Source organism: Cibotium barometz, chromosome 59, assembly GCF_041138505.1.
Source record: "Cibotium barometz isolate CiBa-2024 chromosome 59, ASM4113850v1, whole genome shotgun sequence".
Classification (NCBI taxonomy): Eukaryota; Viridiplantae; Streptophyta; class Polypodiopsida; order Cyatheales; family Cibotiaceae; genus Cibotium; species Cibotium barometz.
Window position 1 is genome coordinate 39,612,946 of NC_141104.1, and position 17,814 is coordinate 39,630,759.

Below are 17,814 nucleotides of genomic sequence, written 5' to 3' on the forward strand. Positions count from 1 at the left end.
ATGCTTATAATTTCAAGTCTTAGATTTACTCGTATATATATACTGCCGGTAAAGAGCTGCAGTTATACCCTCGGTATATACGGGTAGTCATGATACTTGGAACTATAAGGTAAATACCATCATGTCTAGGCCTCAAGCAAGTCAGGGTTCCATACAATTGCGGTACTTTCATTTGAAGACCCAATTACTAATTTACGAATTTTCAGTTTGAATATCAATTTGTATGAATTATATCACACAATTACAACCTTTTTGTGATTCTAGATAAATTTTTGATATATTTGGCTTCTCGGTTGATCCTCATTAACCAAAGGCTCTGATACCAACTGTGAGATCCCTGTCCCCACCATGCGACGGATTCGGGGTACTAGCAGCGGAAGTAGCACTTCATGCGCGGGGCAGGGATCCACACTCGGGGCCTCGTCCACCACGGATATCCGGACAAGAGATTAATCCGTCGGTTTTTCCAAAACCGAACCCGAAAAAACTTTCCTTACCCGAAAAGCACGGGCGATTCCACCAGGATAACTTTTTACTCTAACATAGTCAAGATCATTAACTGATCACGCTGATCCGACTGCACCTATAAAGATACTCGATCGGATCAAGGAAGAAACTTGCACTTGGATCATTGGGATCAACGCTTTTTTTCACATCAAGAGGCAGAGCCGTTGATTCCTATCCATAGAACAATTACTATCCGGGATTTACTTTATCTATCGTAATAACAGAAGTTGAGTCTCGATTTACGGATCCATCAGTCCAGCCTAACCCCATCCGATCCCATGGGTTAGCCAACCGCCCAACCACTGTAGTGATGGGATCCAATTTGGAATTTGGTTAGGTATTGTCCCGGGTACCAAGGAAAAGAGTTCCAAGGCCCCCTAGCCGGAAGTTCATGCAATTATAAAACTAGACACACCACTTACACACCCAATATGAAATTGCCTTTTTCTTAGCATCAGCTAACTTTAAAACAATCCTTTAATGAAACCATAGTACCACTGATCACAATCTTCCAATTTATCCGGTTGATTCATAATTTCCCATCATTCCTTCATCAGAGTATCTATGGCATCATTGGCAACTAGAACGCTCACCACCTGAGCTCTCAGGGGCCTTTTCAATAGTTCCTAGCCCATAATACTCGGTAATATAATCACTTATAAAAATCAAGTTGGACTCTCATTGAAGATCAGCAAGATCAACCAACAGATCCATAAAAAGAACCATGGACTCATCCATTGAAGACCAGCAAGGTCAATCAACCAAATCCATGCCCGATTTCAGAAAACAACTCTTACTCCTTGTTCCAATATCTTCCTCGACGCACGCGTGGGTATCCTAGGCGACCCAGAGCCCGAGCACCGTATGGTCAGCACCCTCTAGGATCCTTCGCAGGTGGCCTAGCGCTTCATTCATAGGCCGCTTCCTTGGTCCCTCATCCACCGTACCGGAAGCTCACCATTTTAATCGAACCGAGGCTGGTCAAGACCTCGGTCGACCTTGCTACACGAGACGTCCTCCATTGACTCTCCGTTCAGCAGTTGCAACTTTAACAGTTAGGTCTTCATGACCTTAATCCACAAGACGGTCAAAATGCTTCCCCAACATTCTTGACATAAAACAGTCATTTACAAACAGTCACAAAATACAGTTTTTAAATCAAACTCTCGTCTTTCCACATTATCCCTCCTTATCCACATTCCATTTATATGTGTACTCATCCAATCACATCATTTTCCATCTCTTCACTTCAGATTCCTTCACATTACATATCATATATTCACATCCATACATCCACATCCACATCCACATTCACATCCATACATCCACATCTACATGCTTACCTCCATTTTCACATCCTCATTTATACATCCACATTCATACATACACATCCATATCCATATCCATACATCCACATCTACATGCATACATCCACTATCACATCCTTATTCATACATCCACATCCACATACATACATACATCCACATCCACATTTCCATTCACATCTATACATCCACATCTACATCCACATACATACATCCACATCCACATCCACATTCACATCTATACATCCACATTCACATATGTTTACATCCACATTCCCATTCACATCTATACATCCACATCTACATCCACATACATACATACATCCACATTCCACATTCACATCTATACAGCCACATCTATATCCACATTCACATCTACGCATATACATCTTCATGCATACATCCATTTTCACATTCATACATCCACACTCCCATCTCCACATCCACACATCCACATACATATATCCATTTCCACATTCCCCTTCATATAACCCCATATGCCTTCACATCTAATCTTTTACATCACATCCATTCTCGCCCTTTCACAACCCATATACATCTTATCCTATCGCATACACTTCTTACCTCATCCCATACACATCTTATCACATCTTAATTCATCTTATCACCTCTTAACTTATTTCATAAGCATCTTATCACCTCTTATCACATCTTATACACCTCTTATCACATCTTATCACCTCTTATCACATCTTATACACCTCTTATCACATCCTATCACATCTCATATCTATTTATAGAATACAAGAGAATTCTTATATTTGATATAAGATTTCTTTACACGTTTATTTATGCATAAATTCCATTTAAGGAGATTAATACCTTCGAAGTAAAAATCAATCTTTTATGCATCTTTCTATGCATAAATTCATTTTAAATGAAAATGACACTTTTGAATTAAAATTCAATCTTTTATGCATCTTCCTATGCATAAATTCAATTTAGATGAGAATGACACTTTTGAATCAATCTTTTATGCATCTTCCTATGCATAAATTCAATTTGGTAGGAATTACACTTTTAGAATAAAAGAATTTCTCTTATGCATCTAAATTATGCATAAAATCCATTTATGATAAAAATCACACTTTTAGTATAAAAAGAATATCTTTTATGCATACTTCTATGCATGAAATCCAAATATGATAAAAGTAACACTTTTATAATAAAATTATCAACTCTTATGCATACTTCTATGCATGAAATTTAATTGTGATAAAAGTAACACTTTTATAATAAAATAATCAACTTTTATGCATACCTCTATGCATGAAATCCAAATATGATAAAAGTAACACTTTTATAATAAAATAATCAACTCTTATGCATACTTCTATGCATGAAATTCAATTGTGATAAAAGTAACACTTTTATAATAAAATAATCAACTTTTATGCATACCTCTATGCATGAAATCTAAATATGATAAAAGTAACACTTTTATAATAAAATAATCAACTCTTATGCATACTTCTATGCATGAAATTCAATTGTGATAAAAGTAAAACTTTATAATAAAATAATTAACTTTTATGCATACCTCTATGCATGAAATCCAAATATGATAAAAGTAACACTTTTATAATAAAATAATCAACTTTTATGCATACTTCTATGCATGAAATTCAATTGTGATAAAAGTAACACTTTTATAATAAAATAATCAACTTTTATGCATACCTCTATGCATGAAATCCAAATATGATAAAAGTAACACTTTTATAATAAAATAATCATCTTTTATGCATACCTCTATGCATGAAATTCAAATATGATAAAAGTAACACTTTTACATTAAAATAATAATCTTTTATGCATACCTCTATGCATGAATTTCAATTATGCATAGTATAAAAATCAATTTCTCTAGGATTACAATGAATATCTTTCAATTAATCTAGGATGATAATTCCTAGAATATGGTAGGAAGTCCTCTTTTTATGCTTTGAATGAAATTATTTTATGCGTAATTTTTATAAAAATTTTGCCATAGCTCTGCTGCTATAACTGATAAATCTCAAATTTTCTAAGGGATAAAGCTTATCATTAAGGAAATAATTAGAATGATCCCTAATTGGATCATTAATCCATAATGGATTGAATCATCAATATACATAAACTAAAAGCATAGAAAAAAGCCATTAATTTGGCCTCAAGCATAGATTAATCTTGGATTAAGGAAAAGCTTTATGAAAAGCTTCATTTGGATTGAGAATGGGTCATGAGTTTGACCATTTCTTGAGTGAGAGAGAGAATTTACATAAAAACCATTTGAATTAAGCATATCATTAATCAATTAACTTCAATAGCATTCATCAAATTATGTAACTCTTCACTACCATTCATCAATTAACTTCAATAGCATTCAAAAACCATTCCAATTAAGCTTCTCAAGCTTGAGAGGGGTTGAGAAGAGAGAAGCATTGAGAAATTATAGAAAGATCAAAATTCACCATTTACCTTACAATTTGCTTGATTCTTTGTTCACGAACGGTAGAGGCCCCCAACCAATCAATTGGTTAAGTATGTTGATGGAGCCACCAATGGGGATTGAAGAAAGAGGGAAGCTCCAATTTCTTCAATTTGGAGAGAATTTTAGAGAATAGTAGAAATTAGCATTATTTCAGCATAACTCTAGTAGAGTAAAATTCTTCTATATTTTTTTCAAAGGACTCATGTTCTATTTATAGGAGAGGGAAGCTCTAACCAAAGCTAACTGAATTCTAGAATTTTCCAAATTCAGTTTGCTTGAATTTGGACCTAGTTTGGTTACTTTTTGATTCGGTTTGGTTCCATTTTGATTTGGTTTGGTTCAAGAGAGAGGAGAGATAAAAATATCACATTATTTTTTAGTTTAAAACTCATTCAAGCATGTGAAATATGCACCTCCTTTAAAGAACTCCCCTTCCTTACATATGTGTCAAAATGGAATCATTATACCAAAAATATCTCATATTTTTAATATTGCTCATAGTTTTTTACTAATAAACCTTGTACATTTTCAACTCTTCATCTTATGTGAGCATTTACTCATTTTTGGATACCCAAAATATCTCATTTTTTTAATATTGCTCATAGTTTTTTACTAATAAAACTTGTACATTTTCAACTCTTCATCTTATGTGAGCATTTACTCATTTTTGGGTATCTTCTTTTACAAATTGGATTTATCTCCTCCCTAAACATGGATTGATGCTATTGGCCCATAGGAACCTTAATTGGACCATAATCCAAAAATTTCTGAAAATCTAGACCCTTAGGCTAAGGTTCTTTTATACCCATTTCCAATTAATTCCAATTGCACATTGGAAAGTTCTTTTTGAATTTCTGTTTCAGGGGAACTTATTTTAATAAGATGAGATAATTTTCTATCCAAAAATATTAAAAATCTGAATATTCTCTCTCTAGAATATTTTCTCTCTCTAGGTTAAAACAGTTAGAAACAAGGTCTTTTATATTTCTGAAGAGGGATTGATTACAGGGGAAGATGCTGGACATTTTGAGAGGCTTGGGAGGAATCTTACAAGAACTTTGGTAATGATTAAGGTAATATCTATGAAGATGCAATTAGCCGCATTAGAAATCCATCTGAATTTATTTTTGTGGATTTTGAATGTAGGGACCAATACTTGTATCCTAATGTTATGTGTATCAATATTCATATTTATTAATTCCTCTTGTAGATCATTGGTAATCTTAAACGGATTTTTAGTAAGTTTGTGAAACTCATCCCCAAATAACGGCCTTCTGCTTGCCATGTAGGCAAGCTTTTTACAAATGATGGATACATTGTTAGGTGCTTTATCCAGCCCAATCACCATGAATTTGTTAAGTAATGTTTTTACTCAGTGTAAAAAGCTAGGATTAATCCAAGATCTTTCTTTTGACAGCCATTTTTGGGGATCCATTTAATTTTTTCCATAAATAACTGAGGCACAACATCTGCAATTGCATTAAGTTTTGAGGACTCGAGTAAGAGTTTACTAGTAATGTTTGCCAGAAAGTCTAGTAGTATGGCATTGATGGCCAAATGTGGATTTAGAGGTTCAGTGGTGGTGGGAATGTGATTTAACCCTTTAGAAAGTAAACTTATGATGTTCATATCTCGAACAATATTCAGATTTGTCATGCAAACATGTAAACCAAAGTCAAAGAATTCTTTAGCATATGTAGTGAAATCAGAACAAAAACATTGGGGTTTAACATCATGTCATAAGAACTCATGTTTTAAAAAAATCTTCTTTAGACTAGCGGTATGTCTCCAACCTATTTTGACATTTAGCAAAGCATCATGATTTCCTAAAACCAAGTTGAAGGCTACTATTAATACTTCTTTTAGACAGGCATATTCTAATAATTTGTTAACAAAAAGGTAATGAGAGAAGTTATCTTTTTGCATATCATCTTTGGTACAAAGAAGGCTTCTCCTGGTGTGGCTTTTTGAAATCTCTGGACACAAAATCAAGAATTACATGTCTTGCACATTTCGGACGGGAAAGCCATGCTTGCCACTTTGAAGTAAAGGATTTTGATTTATTTCTAGGCAAAGCTACAGCCAAAAGAAGGGTAGAGAAAAGAAGTAAAAGTACTAGGTGTACCAAATGATGAGTTGGGTTTCTTTCTAGAAGGAGATGAAGGGGTCGATTTGCTATTAATACAAGGGTTAAGAAGCGCATTTATGAGCTTAATCCCTTTAAATTGACCATAACTATTAGGAATGGTTCTTGGTTCCGTTCCTTTGAGTTTAATTAGTACATCATCCAGCATGAGTTATCTAAATTATAGAAAGTAAATTTGTGCTAAAACTAGGTTACTAGCTTAACCTCCTAGCCAAGAACAAAGAAGAAAGAGATGGAACACCACTGGTTTGTCTGGAAACAGATCCTCCAAGTGATTCAGAACATAGCATATGGCATAGTCGAACCAAATTATACTAGAGTCACATGGGGCATTAGGATCAAGAAATTTGCAGGCACATTTTAAATATGGCCTATAAATATTCCAAATTGTTTCATAATAATAATCATCATTGGCCGTTGAAAACGTCATGGTATCTTTTGTTCTCCCATAAATTCCCACAAGTGATGAGCACTTATATGGGTCCAAAAAACTCATAGAAAAAGGTGATTTTAGTAGTTCTCCTCCTTCCGGATATTGAACACCTTTGATGGCATGGTTTTTGCATTCTTCAAACATTGAAGTTGGTAGATTGGCAAGATATATCCAAGTTTCTACTTGGGTGGGTGCTAAAAACCCTTTATTTTCAAGGGTCCATAGATGATGTAAAACCCCCACATTGATTCTACCTCAACCTGGCAAATAGGTAGAAAAGGGTATACTTTGGACACCTTTGCTACCAATTCTAATAATTAAGAATCAGTCATAGTACACATGTCTTCTTGGAAAGACTTAATAGCCTCTAGAGCCGATGGATCCGTATTGAAAATATTTCGTGTCAGGGGGACATTGGGGTGTGGATGGAGCAGCAAAAGGAAAGAAGGTTCCAACCCACATTGCTTTCTTAAGAAATTCGAGATATCCGCTCCCACCACGACAAAGGAGGTAAGATCTGAATGGTAGGTTTTAGTGAGCATAGGTATTTGTGATAATAAGTTAGAGATGGTTTGGTTGCCATCATCCTTAATTTTATCAAGAGTTGCAAGGACACGAACCCAATCATTGAATGAGAGGAGCTGCAAGTTGGATCCAGGAGAGAAAATCTCTAGATTTATACATGAAAGAATCTTGTTTTGAGCTTCTTCATCCTTTATGCATGCCAAGACGTGCTGGCAAGATTTCAATGGGGTACGTTCCATCGGAATCTCGACACCCCTTAGAAGTGGTAGGGTCTAAAACCAAAAGAAACTTATTAGAGTTTGGGATGAGTATGACATAAGGACCACCTACAACGAGCATGCAAAGAAAAATTAATGTAAGCCCTGAGTAAAGCCACCTACTTGATACCTATCAACACATAGAGCATAATGATAGTGAGGAGAGCTAGACTTATAAGGTCAAAAATATCAAGCTAGAGGTTCCATATATCTCTCTTTTAAAAGAGATATATACTACAGCTATAGTGTGTATTTTTTAGTTGTCTACATCAGCAGTCAGAAACATCCATGAACCTTATCCAACTTGACCAATAAAAATGTTTAAACATGATTATATAACATTAGATTCGTATAACATAGAGTAAGGTTCTTTGGGTAAGTGGAGCTAGTGACTCCATTATTTGAAAACATTTGACGTAGAGCATAAACCCAAAGATCTTTAGAGAGAATAGATCATGTTACCTACATGCATCCAGACTTATAAAACCAATTGTTAGCTAGTGACTCCATTATTTGAAAACATTTGACGTAGAGCATAAACCCAAAGATCTTTAGAGAGAATAGATCATGCTACCTACATGCATCCACACTTATAAAACCAATTGTTAGCTACATCCATCCAAACTTATAAAACCAATTGTTAGCTTGTACGTGTATTACATGTGTCATAGGATATTAATACGTGTTATATATGTCACTCAATATAACCTTAGTCTTATACTATAATAGGGTCTATCACCATGTTACATCATATTTTAGAATGTGTAAGAAAGATTTGTAGACATAGTACCATCCCAAGGTCAAACCCTTCATCAATAGACTCTTAGTTTGTGTGTAATGATATCTAAGGTAATATTTACAAAGTTAGCCATCATTATTTACTTATTAGTCTTTTGAGGTAGTAGGCCCATGCTCATGGGACCTATTGCCTCAAAAAGTTATGAGTATGTTGCCTGGGAATGGGTGGGCATACACACACACACACACACGAACATTGATTCCTTATGATCAGTGTTACACAAGCCATAAGCTTGGTCATCCCATGTCTCTTTTACAATAAGTGCTTAGCATGATTACAAGAAGATGAGTTACAAAAAGGCATAGTAGCCACACGAAATGTCATGTTAAAACTAGAGTGGTTAACAACCCCCCTCGCAATAGTAGGTATGTCCTCAAAATTAGTAGGTATGTCCTCACAATAGTAGGTATGTCCTCAAAATTAGTCGAAGAAGCTATGTGTAGTAGATGGAATAAGTGTGGATGAAGTCCCATCATGAAGTAGGATTAGGAGGGGCACGATGGAAGGCCTGGTAGCTAGTCCAAAAGGTGGTCTCTATCATGTCTTCTAAAGTTTGGAGCCTTCAAGATGGCATCCACATGATTCTCTTGTAGTAGCCAAATAGTTGCATGAGAGTCGGCCCTTTTTTGAAGTCGAAGGCGAGGCATTGGGCTCCTTTGAAGTAATGGTCCTAGTTGGGGAATGACTCCAGCAAAGTGATGATGAGGTTGAAGTAGTGTATAGTGGCTGGGTCAGGGACCTAGTCATAGGAGCTGATAGTCATGGAAATGCATGACCATCGATTCTTCAGTGCATGGAGGTTGGATAGGGGTGTGAACCATGGGAAGTTGAACTACAACTTTGAGTTCTTCTGTTGTTCTTCATGGAACGTGTTTCAGGCCCACTGTCTTTGAATGGGAAAGTAATCGGAGCTTATCCTTAGTACGTGGGGCACGTTACAGTAGACTTCCCATATGAAGGGCTTGTTGAGGAAGGGCCATGGCCGAGTGCTCATCCATGAGATTGAACGTTATGGGATGAGCAACGGTGGGTGGCCCGTAGTACATGCCGTGGGTTTGGGGTGGGTGGTCACACCGCTAGATTTTGTGCTTCTCGCATTGAGATATGGGTGAAGGTGCCAAAGGGGGGTGGTGAGGGTGGGGGTTGTTTGTGGGTGCAGAAGATGAGGCTGATGGGGGAGGAGGGGGTGGTGATGAAGGACCATGAGCATAAAAAAAGTTGACAGCACGCAGTAGCCTCGTCTTCGCTACACCTCATGGAAAGGGAATGTGTGTAGTGTCATTGATGATGTGCCAGCCTTCAGTGCGGAGGTACTTTAGCACTTGGCTAGAGATGAGGGGGAGGTATGGGTAGGGGCATACACCATCTGGTAAAGATAGATCAAGCAGATCGACGGGGTGGGCGGGGTCAAAAGTGAAGCCATAGTAGTGGAGGAGAATGCTCCAGCCCGTGAGTAGGGCTTGAAGAGGGTGCAGGGGGAGTTCATAAAAATCATGGGGGTGTTGGAACGAAAGAAGCCCGTGGCAGAAGAAGTGTAAGATTACGGTTAGGCTATCGATAGGGAGTTTGGTTAGAGCATAGGTGTATTGGTGGGGCGAGAAAGTGGCTCATCAACATAGATGTTATGCTGCAAAAGGTTAAGTTTAATGCTTTGGGATTGAAGATAAAGGAGTTGGGAAGGGGCTTGTGGGGGAAATGCCAAAATTGGGAGCTTGGGGGGTGGTCTCTATGAGCACGTCCACCTTGCGGTCGAGTGTGCTGCTGGAGGAAGGAGCCAATGGAGTGGATAGAGGTTGGGTTGCCTGAGTCTCAACGTGTCTGAGAGGTACTGCTCTTATTTGCAAGGAATGGATGGTGGCCTCTGTTAGGTCCCAATGCTTTGCAAAATCTCTGGTAGTATGGGCTAGGGCATCCTTTGTTTTCTGGGCCTGCTGACTTATGGCCTCTTGATGCAAGCCTTCAATGATTGTAGCTCTTTATGGACTCTCTCGGCTACTACATGGGCTTGTTAGACTTGTTGCTAGAACTCAGTGATTCGTGAAATGGCAGTTCCCCAACTACTTTGTCTCTTGGTTAAACTTCTTCTACAGCTCCATAAATTTTAAGTTTGTCAGTTGTCGCCTAGGCCTTCTCGCTAGGAGCATTTCTTGCTTGGAGACATGGGCCACTTCTTCCATCTGCGTAATGAGCTCCCATGCCATGTGTGAAAATCCAAGGGAGAAGTTTGGAATATCTTAGTGGGGCGCATGAATTCTCTTTGCATAAGCTTGGCTAGAACTAAAGTTGTTCGTCGAGTGTGCCCAATGGGGAGTGTTGACGGTGTTTTATGCAGCATTGGGTGAAGAGGGGCCTGCCTTTGCATAAGATGGCATGCCTTGGAACCGCTCCTGGGTCGGTGTCTCATAGAGGATTTGATTAAGGAATTCTTAGGTGTTCCTCTCCGCTTTCTCAATGGCCTTCTTGGTGGCTTCAACAACAATAGAGCAGCAAACAACTGCTATTTCCTCCTATGATGGTATCGAGCTGGGGGTGGCGAAACTTGTTATGTGACTTCTGGCGCATGATGGGGCCTCTTCGTCTCGCTAGTGAGGGATTAGGTGAAATGGATGGTGAGGGAAGAGAGGTCTCCTTCGCATTTGGACCACTAAGTTGGGTTGGCCTTAGCAATTTGTCCTATCCACCAATGCCATAGTAGAGGACCATGGTCAATAAGGTTGCTACTGCCAGCTTGCCTTAGAGGTTCAAACATACGGCATACAGCTCACGGAAAAGGTAGTCGACCCAGTTCACCATCTGGCCCTAGTGGACTCTTGCCAATGTGGTCATACTGCAGCAATTGAATCTGTAAGTCCACCTTGTAGTAGCGAGTAAGAACTACAATGTGCGGGTGGGATTGATTAGATCTTCCTGGGCTATATTTCCCCAGTCAACTCCATCCTTGTTGGGGTTGCCCCTATACAGACCGCAGGTGAGCTTGGTGGCATTGTTTAGGTGTACGTATGGCTGCTCCACATGGGGAAGTGCAAGAGAATCCCTCACAAGCGCGCACATTGAGCTGGACTTTGTGCCTCTGCCCTTCATTGTCCACAACTTCGCTTGTGTGTTGATTGGCGTCGTATGTTTCTATGAAGTACAGTGCATTGAACAGGTCTGGTCCCCAAGGCTCTAGGGTGGGCAGTTTTTCCAAGTCTAGTTGTTCTAATTTTGGCACCACTATGGGGTCAACAGAAATAGCTCTGTAGCATGGCCCTATGTAGTAAAGGAGAATGTTCTTGACTTTACGGTTGTTCTTCATCAAAGAATAGATTGTGTCCATTGACGTGCTTCATGAATGCCTCACCCAGGTGGGAAAGTTGGGTTGGGTGCTAGGCATATTCTTTAAAGCGTCCACCGCCGCGACAGGTCTCTTCGTCAGAGAAGTGTGGTGGAGCACTTCTCTTCCTCAGAGAAGTGTGGTGGAGCACTTCTTGGGATGAGTCGGAAGCTTCTGACATATTGCTGGCTCGTAGGTGAAGGTAAAAGCTTGAGAGAAAAGTATGTAATATGTTGGCTAGGGTGAAAGTGAAAAGTGAGGAATTGGAAGGGGTGGGCCCATATTTATAGTTATGGGGGAAGAAACTGCCGTGTGGCAAAGCCAAGGAACGGGTGTGCGACTATAAACAAACACACATGTGAAGTTAGAGAGTGTGAGTGAACGAGCGCAACAAGTTGGGTGAACAGGCATGGGAACTTCAGCGAATGGTCGTGGGAATGTCAGAACAATTGCCCGCATAGCAGGAACTGCCTGGGAGATGTAAATGGTCATGGGATCTTGTAGTATCAAAAGGAACATTTGCGGGCTTGGCCAAAATGGCTGGAAAGGCTGGGGACTTTGGATCAAGAATTAGTATGGCCATGGCAGCAGAAGGTGGAAGAAGGAACGGACGTTACAAGTTTCCAAACTTGGAACATCCATGGCAATCTAGATTCTGAGAAGAGAACGGCCATGGCAAACTAGGTACGGTCGTGTGGCAAGTTTTTTTTTGGATACCTTGTAATAGGTTTTGTACACAGAGGCTAGGCTGTTTTAGCACCCCATTATGGGTTTTGTACTAACTGCATGCCTAGTTCGCCAAGGAGAGGAGTCTATTCCAAATTAGACAATGGTGAGGTAGGTGGTAGCACTTCTTGAAGAGGTTCGAAGAGGTTCCGATGAGGGTTGTGAAGAAGTAGCTCGGGCTGAGGGGGTTGATGGGAGTTTTGCAATCCTGTCAAGTCTTTGAATGATAGGTGGAGGAATTGTTGACGTTGAAGGTATATATGTAAGAAGGTGTGTTAGCAGTAGTATGGGGGTGGGTGTGTCACACTAGACCTTCTGTTTTCCTTGGTCCCAAGTAATCTTCACTGCTGCAGATGTGACCTTAGGTACCCATTGAAGTGTGGGTGACTGTGGTGTGACACGAGGTAGGGGAATAGGTTGGAGAGGTTTGGGGATCCATATGGTATGATTGCCTTCATAGAAAGGTTGGGCATGGAGAAGAGGTTTTGGGATCCACCGAAAGGTTGAGTGCGTGGGTTTAGGGTTCGATCAAGGGTCGAAACACCTTGAAGAGCATTTAGGTTTGCGTCAATCCTGTACCTTGTAGGCTTGAGGTTGGGGGGGCTGCACTGGGGATGAGGAGCGCTGGATGCCTGTTTAGTGAGGGGGATGGTGGGACCTTTTGGGGATCCACAATTGAGATGCTCCCTCATAGTAGCCTTGTCTTGCAAGAAGTTGCTTGGGCACCCAATGTGAGATATCAAACCTTGTGGATATTTTTTAGTATGGATAGATGTGTTAGTGGGTTTAGTGTGACCTGTGGTGGGGTGGGTTTAGTGTGACCTGGTGGGGTGGCAGTTGGTGATTTGGCAATGCAAAACTGAGCTGTCACTGTGCGTGGTGGTAGTGTGGGTGTGAGAGGTAGTGATATAGTTGGCATGATGAGTGGCCTCTTTTCTGGGAGAACGGGTGAGAGGTAGTGTGGGTGTGAGAGGTAGTGATATAGTTGGCATGATGAGTGGCCTCTTTTCTGGGAGAACGGGTGAGAAGGGTGAGATGTCAGGGTGATTGTGGGTGGTGGATTGGAGAGTTCTTGATATGGAGAAGCATCGAGAATCGGCTCTTTGTCCGTCATGAGAAGAGTGACTCGGCTGAGCCTAGTTGTAAAGTTGCTGTCCGTGCATCCAGTCGATGTTGCGTCTGTTATGGCCCATCCATCCCTTGCCTAGGAGGATCTCTTCACTCATTGTTCATATGCAGGCATCACATAAAACTTCCCTTCCAAGGGATTATTTCTGATGTGGAATAAAAGTGTGACTGTGCCATGCAATGAACATGTTGTGAGACCCCTGCCCCCTCTACGTACCGAACTCTCGAGTGCTAGTAGCAGCGAAAGTAGCAACCTCTTGCGTGGGGCAGAGCTTCCCACTCGAGGCCTCGCCCATGGATGTCCGGGAAAGTGACTAGTCCGGCGGTTCTTCTGAAACCAAGACCGAAAAAACTTTCCTTGCCCAGAAAGCACGGCGGACGATTCCTCCAGGAAAATCTTCTAACGAGAATTTATCTAACGGGGTCAAGGGCCTTATCTATCCTTTCTATTTTGACCAAACTTGTAGGTCACATGGCCAAATCAAGGAAGGGACTTGCACTTGGTTCATAGAGATCATCGCTTTTTCCTCCTCAAGCGAGGCACAGTGTAAGATTCCTCCCTTTGGCTTTTGAGGTGTGCAGGTGTAAAAACCTCCCCTTTTGATCTTATAATTATTCCCCTCTCTGAAATAAAAGAAATATCCTGTTTTACTCTGTTTTGGCCTAGAGAGAGAAAATGTCTAGAGGGAGGTAATATAAAAATCCTCCTAGTGTCTAAAATGGTTTCCCCTGAAACAAATATTCAAAAAGAAATTTCCAATGTGCAATTGGAATAAATTGAAATCAGGTAAAAAAGGACCTTAGCCTAAGGGTCCAAATTTTTTGAAATTTTTGAATTAAGGTTCTTATGGACCAATTAGATTAATCCAAATGTAGGGAGGAGATAAATTGAAGAATAAAAGGAAATCCCCCTAAAAATGAGTAAATACTCACATAAGATGAAGAGTTGACTAAAGACAAGGTTATTAGTTAAAAAAGAAGAGATATTTAGAAGAAATGATGCATTTTTGACACCTCAGTGTGTGGGGGAATTCCCCTCATGAAGGAGGCACCTATTTCACATGTGTGGTTGAGTTTTAAACTCACAAATAATGAGATATTTTCATCTCTCCTCTCTCCTACTTCAACTAGATCCAAAAAGTAAGCTAAACTGACCTAAAAATGGTCAAAAATTGACCAAACTGATCTGGAAAATTCTAGAATCAGTTTGCTTGGTTAAAGGCTCACTTCTTCCTATAAATGAAGCCTCCCCCTTTGTAAATGGTTAATAGTTTTTTATGCACTGTTACTCTACTCCTCCCGAGAGCCAAAAACAATGAATTTATTGATAATTCATTAGTTTTTGACCATTTCCTCTTCAAAAGAATTGGTGGCCACTCTTATTGCAAACAAGAGTAGATCCCTCAAACCATCAAGCCAAAGGAAAGCTCAGAAAAATTCATGTAAGTTAGAAATCCTACTTTTTCTTTATTCCATTTAATGGTTTTCTAATTTTTATTTTCTTTAAAATAAAAAATGATGCTATGCCTTGTTGGAAAGGCTTTCCCTCTCTCTTCATTCTCGAATTCAGCCTTTCTTTATCCTAGATGTGTAATCAAATTGTTAGAATTAAACTTTTCATATTGTTTCTCTTTAAAAAGTGGAATTTGATAAGTTTAGAATGCTTTAAACCATTTGGGATAATTTCTAAGTAACTTGAAAATGAAAAAAATTAAAAAATGGTCAGCCATACAAAGGAGGTTATGGCAAAATTTTCTTAAATTTTGTGAAATAAGTTTTATCTTTTAATATTCAAAACCGTTTGTGTATTCTAAAAGTGTTATTTTTATTCTATGCATAGAAACATGAATATTAGAAATATTTTTATAATAAAAGTGTTATTTTCATTAGAATTAATCTCTATGCATAGAAAGATGCATATTGGGAATATTTTGATTATAAAAGTGTTACTTTCATCAAAATTAATTTTTATACATAAATAGATGCATAAAAGAAGTTTTTTATTATAAAAGTGTTACTTTCATTAAAATTGAATTTATGCATAAATAGATGCATAAAAGAAATTTTTTTAATATAAAAGTGTTACTTTCGTCAAATTTTGATTTTATGCATAGAAAGATGCATAAAGAAATTTATTTTTATTTCAAAAGAGTTATTCTCATCAATTTTGATATTATGCATAGAAAGATGCATGAAGAAATTTATTTATTTTTCAAAAGAGTTATTCTCATCAATTTCGATTTTATGCATAGAAAGATGCATAAAGAATTTTTAAAAAAAAAGATTTATTCTCATCAATTTTTATTTTATACATAGAAAGATGCATAAAGAAATTTATTTATTTTTCAAAAGAGTTATTCTCATCAATTTTGATTTTATGCATAGAAAGATGCATAAATATTTTTTTTTTCAAAAGAGTTATTCTCATCAATTTTGATTTTATGCATAGAAAGATGCATAAAGAAATTTACTTTTATTTCAAAAAAGTTATTCTCATTAAAATTGAATTTATGCATAGAAAGATGCATAAAAGATTTATTTTTATTTCAAAAGTGTTATTCTCCTTAAAATTGAATTCATGCATAAACGGATTTTTATAAAAGTGTTATTTCCCACTGAAGTTGTTCTTATGCATAAATAGATGCGTAAAGAATCTTTATATAAAAAATAAGAATACATTCTATAAATAGATGTGATATGAATCAAATAGATGAGAATGAATAGAGGATGGATGTGATGAGAATAGAGGATGGATGTGATGAGAATGAGAGGTAAATATATGTGATGATATGGGATGCGAATCAAATAGATGGGAATGAATGGATGGATGGATGTGATGAGAATAGAAGTGATGAGAATGAGAGGTAAATAGATGTGATTATATGTGATACAAATCAGATAGATGGGAATGGATGGATGGATGGATGCGATGAGAATAGGAGTGACGAGAATGTAAGGTGAATAGATGTGATGAGATGTAATGCGAATCAGATAGATAGAAAAGAATGGATGGATGGATGTGATGAGAATAGAAGTGATGAGAATGAAAGGTAAATAGATGTGATGATATGTGATGTGAATCAGATAAATATGCATGAATAGATGAGATGTGATGTCATGTGAATCCCATGCAAGAAGTGCTACTTCCGCTACTAGAACCCCTGAATTCATTGCGGGTGGGGATAGGGACCTCACACACAGCCATTGATTCTTTCCCCTAGAACAAGAATTTCCCTGTGACTTATTTCAACTATTGTAACTTAAACATAACTGAACTTTGCTGTAGGAATCCATCGATCCAACCAACCGGCCCATGGGTTAGCTAACCGCCCAACCACTGTATTGGTGGGATCCCTCTTTATAAAAATTAGGTTGTGTTTTATCCCGGGTACCAGGGAAAAGAGTTCCCAGGCCCCCTATCCGGCACTCATGCAAAATATAAAATAGACACACCACTTACGCATCCAATATGAAATTGCCTTTTTCTCAAATATAAAATAGACACACCACTTACGCATATATGAAATTGCCTTTTTTCTCAGATTCAACTATCTTTAAGACAGAATTTGGAATAAAACCATAGTGTTATGCTCAATATTCCAGTTCCATTGTTTTACAAACAAGTATCATTTGGACTCTCCATTGAAGACCAGCTAGTCAACCAATGAGATCCAATTTCATAGTTTTCCAGTTCACTTAAATAATAACTTCTCACCAATCCATGAAGATTTTCCTTGACATATGCATGGGTGTCCTAGCAGCGCGAGTTCGTGCATCGCGCCTGGTTAGAACCCTCTAGGATCCTCCTTAGGTGTCCTAGCACTTCACTCAAGGACCGCTTCGTCGGCCCTCGTCCATCTACCAGTATCGCACTATTTTTAACCGTACCGAGGCTGGTCAAGACCTTGGCAGGCTTTGTCTCGCGAGAGACATCCTTTGATGACTCCCCGCTAGCTATTGTAACATAACTCTCCTTAGATTAAACAATAAGCCAAATGCTTCCTCCAACATTCTGGTGTAAGACAGTCCTTTACAAAAACATAGTTTCTATGCAAGTAAGATTTTTCCATTGAGTTTGATTTCCTCTTACGAAGAGCCATTTCACGAGAACATTTTTGGTGTTGGTTTCACAAGATCTTTTTTTTCAAAACCCAGACTTTC